We start from the raw sequence: 7,201 nt of genomic DNA on the forward strand, positions 1-7,201 counted from the left end.
TCCAAGTGAGCAAGTACTTGCCCTTATACCTTGATTACTTTGGCCATGACCCTGACCTAAATGTTTGACTTACTCTCCTGAGCTCAGAACCTGTCTCCTTGCTGTTTGTCTGTCTGGGTACACTGGACCATTGGCTGACCCTGAGCACCATCCCCAGACACTCCCTTTCCCATATGGGTGCTGTGGGATGGTGCCTCTTGTCTCTGATGTCACTGTCACTCTCTCTTCCAGCACTCCACCCTTGCACAGCAGCCATTGCTTGCTTCTCCCCAGGACTGTGATATTCTGTTCACTTTATTTCTGATGTGTATTTAAAACCATCAAATTTAAGCATGAATTAATAGGTCTATATAATAAAGGAAAAGACAAATTACAATGCCTGCAAAATTTGACTTCCACTCTTGGTGTTTGCATTATGCACTAATGTTGTCAATGACATACCAAGTGGTCCTTTGTACCTTTTTTTTTTAATCACAAAATTAATAATTCTTAGGATATTTTGCATTATTTATGCCAATCTTAATTATTAGTAAATGATTTCTTATTTACTAGACACCATTAAAACATGGCATTTGCTGAAGCAATATTGAACATGCTAGACAGAGAATTTATTAGAGAGAATTACACCTCAAAATACAGAACTCTTATTTATCTTATAGTTGTACCATAAATATAGATAAAGTAGTGATGCAGACAGTGCTGAACTTGCTTATCAGGGTTTCCAGTGGCTAGTCTTTTACTCAACAATCCCTATAAAATGATGGTAGGCATGACAGTATTAAGCCAGGGAATTTTACTTTACTCTAGTTTACTGTTAGCTGCCATGGTTTAACCCTGTCTGACAGCTAAGCCCAACATAGCTGCTTGCTCATTTCCCCCTATTGTGATGGGGGAGAGAGTCAGAAGGCTAAAAATGAGAAAACTCATGAGTTGCAATAAAGACAGTTTAGTAGGCAAAGCAAAAGCTGTGCATATAAGCAAAACAAAACAAGGAATTAATGCCTTTTCAAGGGCAGGCAGGTGTCCAGCCGTCCTCAGGACAGCAGAGCTCCATCACACATAGCAGTGACTTGGGAAGACTAACACTGTAACTCTGAAAATGTCCCCCTTCATCCTTCTCCCCTCCCCCCAGCTTTATATGATGAGCACAACACCCTACATGGTGTATGGAACAGTATGGAATATCCCTTTGGTCACTTGGGGTCAGCTGTCCTAACAGAGACCCCTCCCAACTCCTTATGTGGGGTGAAGAGCAGAAAAGACCTTGGCTCTTTATAGGCACTGTTTGGCAATATCTAAAGCATCAGTGTTATCAATACTGTTTTCATCACAAGTCAAAAGCACAGCCCCATACTGACTCCTATGAAAAAAATTAATTCAAATCCAGTCAAAATCAGCTCACCAGCCATCCTAAAATTCTGTTTAGCAGTTCTGATAGTGAGAAAGGAACCACAGAATAAACACATAAACAATCTTTATGCTCACACTCAGGAGCAGAAGGTAGTTCTAATTCCACTTAGAATTAGGTGGCCTAATTCCACTAGAACCCTACTACTCAAACCCAGTCTTCCATGCCTGTTACACACAACACAGCTCTTATTTACCTCACAATTTTACATGCTCAACACAATAGTATAAGGACTAAAAATCTGCCAAAAAGGCAGCTGAAGGAATTATTGAAGAAAAACAGATTCTAGAAAAATGTTTCAAGTGGCATGATTTAACCTTAATAAATCAATTTAAAAATGCACACTCTTTTCACCTTTATTGTATTGTGTTGTCTTTATTGTAGTTTTATTTCTAAGACAATGATGAAGCCCCTATGTGACCATGACTGTGGCCTGCTGAGGTCAGAGAGTCTGTGAGCAAAGAAAATTATCAGTAATGGGAGATTTCAGCTACAATATACATTAGACAAATAGCACAACACAGTTTAAAAAAAGATTAAATTTCTATGTAGAATCTATCCCTGTTTCATGAAACAGTAGGTTGAAAAACACAAAAGGCAAAGCAATCTTTGATTGATTGATTGATTAATTGATTGATGTGATTCTAGTTAAGAGTGTCTCTCTCTAGCAGTGGTCATCATGCATTTGGACACGCCCGCAGAAAGAATTAAAGTGAAAATAAAGGTCAATAGCTGTCCTCAGTTTCTAAAAGAGGAACAGTTAATGAGTTAATCTGTTAAAAGAATGCTTAAAACAGGGGAATGCTGTTAAGTGCTCATAGGGAAAGCTGAAAATTATATAAGGATACTGTATTAAAGATAAACTAAAACGATGTACCATGGTCAGGGCTTGAAAATAGATAAAAAGGAGCTGACATGTCTAAGTTTAAGATTGTGGGAAGGAAAGCAAGAAGCAGACCTTAAATCTGAAATTTCCCATAAATAAATGAAATCAAATCATCACAGACTGGTAGGTTGAATATAAAAAGAGATTCATATGAGAACTAGATGGAAGAAAAAAAATTAAAAGAACAAGTAACAGCATCAAAACCAACAACAAACCTCTAAAAAGATAACAGTAATAGAAATTCTAAGATACACCCTCCATGACCAACAGACATTCTAATGATGAACTCATTGTGTTCAGTTATGATACAGTGTCATGGCAGAACATATACACACTCAGTGAAAACTGTGGTTGTAATATAAACTAGAGAAGAAAAAGACAATATCCCAAACTACTGAAAATTACAGTCCTCTAGTCTCACTGATCACTCTGCTGAATTTCACAGGTTTGTTGTGTTTACTCATGATGCTTATGGTGCCTGGTGATAAAAAAACTACTAGAAATATTAACAATGGAAATTGTTAAGAAACATACTGTGTTCTTATGGTGATATTATTTTCTAATATTTATTAATCTACATACTAATTTAAATAGGTCATATTTAATTTATTGCACTACAGCTGTATTAAAAAAGGGCAGGCAGAAATGATTTTAAATGTGTTTTGTCCTTTAACATTGCTGTACTTGACAACACAAGGTCCACAACCATGGACAAGAAACCTTGAGCCCTTATTAGTTATTGTGCATTCACAGAACAAGGTCCTGGAAGTGACCATCAAAGATGATGATAAAGAGCATTGACATTCATTGAAACATGTATGGAGTGTTTACTTCAGTTAAATTCCTTCAGACACTTTGTCTGATTAGTCTTGTATAAAGAATGAAATGAAAACTGATAGAACAGGATACACATTTTTCATGTCCATCATCACGCTATCTTTCATTTGGTTCTTAAGCTTTGAAAGTATTTAGTCATGCCAGTAAAGCATGTACAAACATTTTAAAGTGAAAATATGATTTTCAAGGAGAATGCATGAAAATTATGATAGGCAAAGTAAAACTGCAAAAGGATTCTAAATGCAAAAGAAAAGTTTACTCTATTTTCTTGTTGTCTATAAAAGCAATAGGTATATTTAAAGTGGATTAACATTTTGTTTCCATTTCTTTGAGGTTTTGGAGTTCCTACAGCAGGCATTTCAGAGGTGCATTTACAGTAAACTTTTTGTTAAGATCAAAAATATGCTTAAAATTACCACCACATAGCATACTTTAATTCAGTTAAGGCAGCAATCTCGAAACAAGTGAATCTTCAAATGAAACAAACCTGAAAGAAATGCTTCAAGAATGTACCTAGTTCACCCCAGGGCATATGGATGGTTGTGTAAGGCTGGTCTGCAATAAAATCCCCAAATGAACAATAGCATGAATATAATTTAGCAGTATCAGGTAACTTCACAGCTTCATTGCTTCACTTTAAAAGTCCTCTCTTATCTCTCCAAACTGATTTGCATAGGCAAATCTGTGATCTGTATGTGAGCTAAAATAGAACTTGTTTCCTAACATATTCAAGGACTTTATTGTATTCAAAATAATTGATCCTTAATTAGAGCAAAGGAATTAAGAGCAATCTCCCTGAAAAACAGCACATATCTTGAAAAGAAAATCAATGTTCATCAACTCCATATAATATAGGTTAAGTCAATTTCATTCAATACTCTGTTAGAGAAAGTATTAACTTGACTTGTTCATGCTTAAGGAGCCATATTATTCAAGGATGGCTTGACTGTTATAGTCCACTGTGTCCATCTTTAGTTGAGGATAGATAGAAGGGAAGAATAAGATGATTGGAGACTCCTAGATGACACAGAATCAAAGTATGTTTTTCATTGGAAGGCATCTTAAAGATTATCTGGTTCCAACCTCCCTGCCATGGGTAGAGACACCTTGCACTCGACCAGGTTGCTCAAAGCCCCATCCATCCTGGCCTTGAGCCCTGCCAGGGTTGGGACATCTATGATTTATATTGACAATCTGTCCCAGTGCCTCATCACCCTCAAAGTACAGACTTTCTTTCTAACATTTAATCCAAACTTCTACTCTTTGAACCTATTACTCTTTGTCATATCAGTACAGTTCCTGATGAAGAGCCCCTCTCCATCTCCCTTATAGACCCCCTTCAGATACAGGGAATAGATTCAGGAGGATATTATGAGGTCTCCATTCAACCCTCCCTTCTTCAGGGTGAAGAGTCCCAACCTTTGTAGCCTACATCACAGGACAGCTATGCTAGTCTCCTTACCATGTCCTCTGCAGAAGCCCTGAAGTCAAGGAGCATGTCTCAAAAACAATACCCAAATAACTATGGAGGCAAACAGGGATTGTTGGTAAGAACATGCTGTGAGGAAGGACTGGATGTGGCTGGAGAAGGAGCCCATACAGAGGCAGGCCAGCACTTTTCTGGGACAAATGCTTTATTTTGGCTCCTGGGGAAATGCACAGCACAAGCTGTGGGTTGAGAAACAGACATGGACATTTGACCAAGGAAAATGGAAGATTTAATGTGAGTCTTTGGAAATCACTATTAACAGTGAATATCAGGCAAGCCCTGTCAGTAATCTGAGTTCCAGCCATCTGAGTTAAGCCGCAACAGGTATATGGGGAAAATTTTTTCACATATGGCTCAGAAAAACAAAGTAAAACCCAAAGCCAACCCTTCAAGATGAAATTAATAGAATTTTAATCCAAATTTTGAAGAAGGTGTCGTGTGGATTTTAAAAGAGAATTTCAGTCTTGATGTAAAAATGAATGAGCTAACAATTATAATACAAAAATACAAAAACATGCGATTTTCCTAAAACATCAACTAAAATGACACTTCAGGAGTAACCAAGACTCTACAATGATCCTCAAATAGGATTTTAGCTGATGGTGGAAAAAAGCAAACTGTGTATAGGAAAAAAATTGTATCAACATTATTCTCCAGATTCTCATCACAAATAATGGATACAATGTGTTATATTTCACTTCCATAAATGTCTTAGTGCTCCTGAAAGAGTATTCAAACTTGCTACTTGGGAGGAAACAAGTATCATCACCTGTTTCAGTTGCAGAAAAAACAATATAGCACAGAGAGTTTTATAAAACTGATGAAGCTGTGCTTGTGTTTAATTGCCTGGAAAGATCTGGTTTGGACCTCATGCTGCTTTCATTCAAGTGATGATTTTATTCAACTACATTTGTGTTAGTAGTCAAAGCTGAAATACTCCTTGGCTCAAAGATAATAGGATACCCATGCATTAATTTTCATTGGTATCTGAAATTCGAGGGAGGTTCTCTTAAAGCAACATTGCTCCAGCAGTAGATTTTGGATCACTAAAATACATTAATTTTGTTCAGAATCTCATAATAACCCCAGAAAATTAATTTCTGACACAACTCTGAGATATTCCTTGCTTTGTCCTGATCATTCATGAAAAAAGTGCAGAGCTTTTAACTTTGAGGGAAGCATGCAGCCTGCAATTTTCAGAGCAAAGCAGAAGTTCGATGCTTCCTGCTGAAAGCACTTCATTTACCCAGTAGGCTTTGGCAAAACTCAGTAGAGCTCAGGGAAAAAAACCAAAACAAAATAAAACAGAACAAAAAAACCCATAACCAATCAAACCAAAACAACAAAAACACAAAATAAAACCAAAAAAACCCCAAAAAGAACAACAAAAAAAAAAAACAACAAAAAAACCTACCAAAAAAACCCACAACTCTTAGAACACCTGACAAAGATGAAAAAATCCTTTCCATAAACTGTGAAACTAAAAGCAGATAGATGGCTGCTGACCCAAATGCATTTGCATCTTTGAAATAGGGACTCTTCCTTTTCAAGTTTTTTTCAGGAGTGCAATGGTTTTGAATTTTTCAGTTTTCTAGCACAGGATACTTAAAAGTTAAGGGTTGATCAGACAAGAAGAAAAGTATTTTTAAGCAGCATCACTAATACCCATGTGTAACTGAATGATATACTCTTTTCTGTGGTCCAGTAATTTTCAGAGGTCTTTTGGATTGAAAAACTACATTATTGTCCCTAGGTAAGATAAAAAATCAGTCTGTATTTCCTGCAGTCACTGAAACCTCCTCTATTCTTTCCAAGACCTGCCTGGCTCTGTTCATGCTTGACAGTCCTTGCTACCGAGGTTCTTGCTCACCACCTGCATTGTAACAGGGACTTCAAAGCTCAGAGATGCAATTAAACAGAACAGCATCTTTTCCTCTTTCCATAGAGATATCTGTATGTATCCATTGAGGCAGGAAGTGCATATAATTCTATTCTCTGCTTCCCAGCCACACTTAGTTTTACATATTTTGTTTAAAAAACCCCAACAAAACACAGGGGAAACAAAAGAAATTTGCATCATCTTTCATAAGCTGAGGAAGACAGAAGTAGAAACTTATTAAATCAATTGGTCAAGCTGAGAACTTTGTAAGTCCAAAAAGCAAACCAGATGATATATTGTCTGCTTCTTGATAAGAGTGATTAAAGGACTAGTTTAATCTAAACTGTATAATTTAAGTACTAGGGGAAATGTTTCTGGATTGTAAGGTTTTATTATACATATTTTGGTATTAAAAATATTGTACAACATTTGTAATGAAAACACTGGAAATTTTTTTTCTAAAGTGTTGATTTATTAGCCTGAGTTAGCAATTGTCATGGTGGTGCCTTTAGCATAGAAAGCTTTTAAGAAAACTTAAAATCAATGTTTAACATAGAGCAAATTTGGAATAATATATTAATAATTATGTAAATAATATCTAAAAAATTGATTCAACTTATAGTAGTTAAAATGCCTCCCAGTTTATTAGAATGTTGAATCAAAATTCTAGAAGCTATGAAATATATGTAATTCACAGTAATT

This window comes from Cyanistes caeruleus, chromosome 2 (genome assembly GCF_971803275.1).
Source record: "Cyanistes caeruleus chromosome 2, bCyaCae1.hap1.1, whole genome shotgun sequence".
Taxonomy (NCBI): domain Eukaryota; kingdom Metazoa; phylum Chordata; class Aves; order Passeriformes; family Paridae; genus Cyanistes; species Cyanistes caeruleus.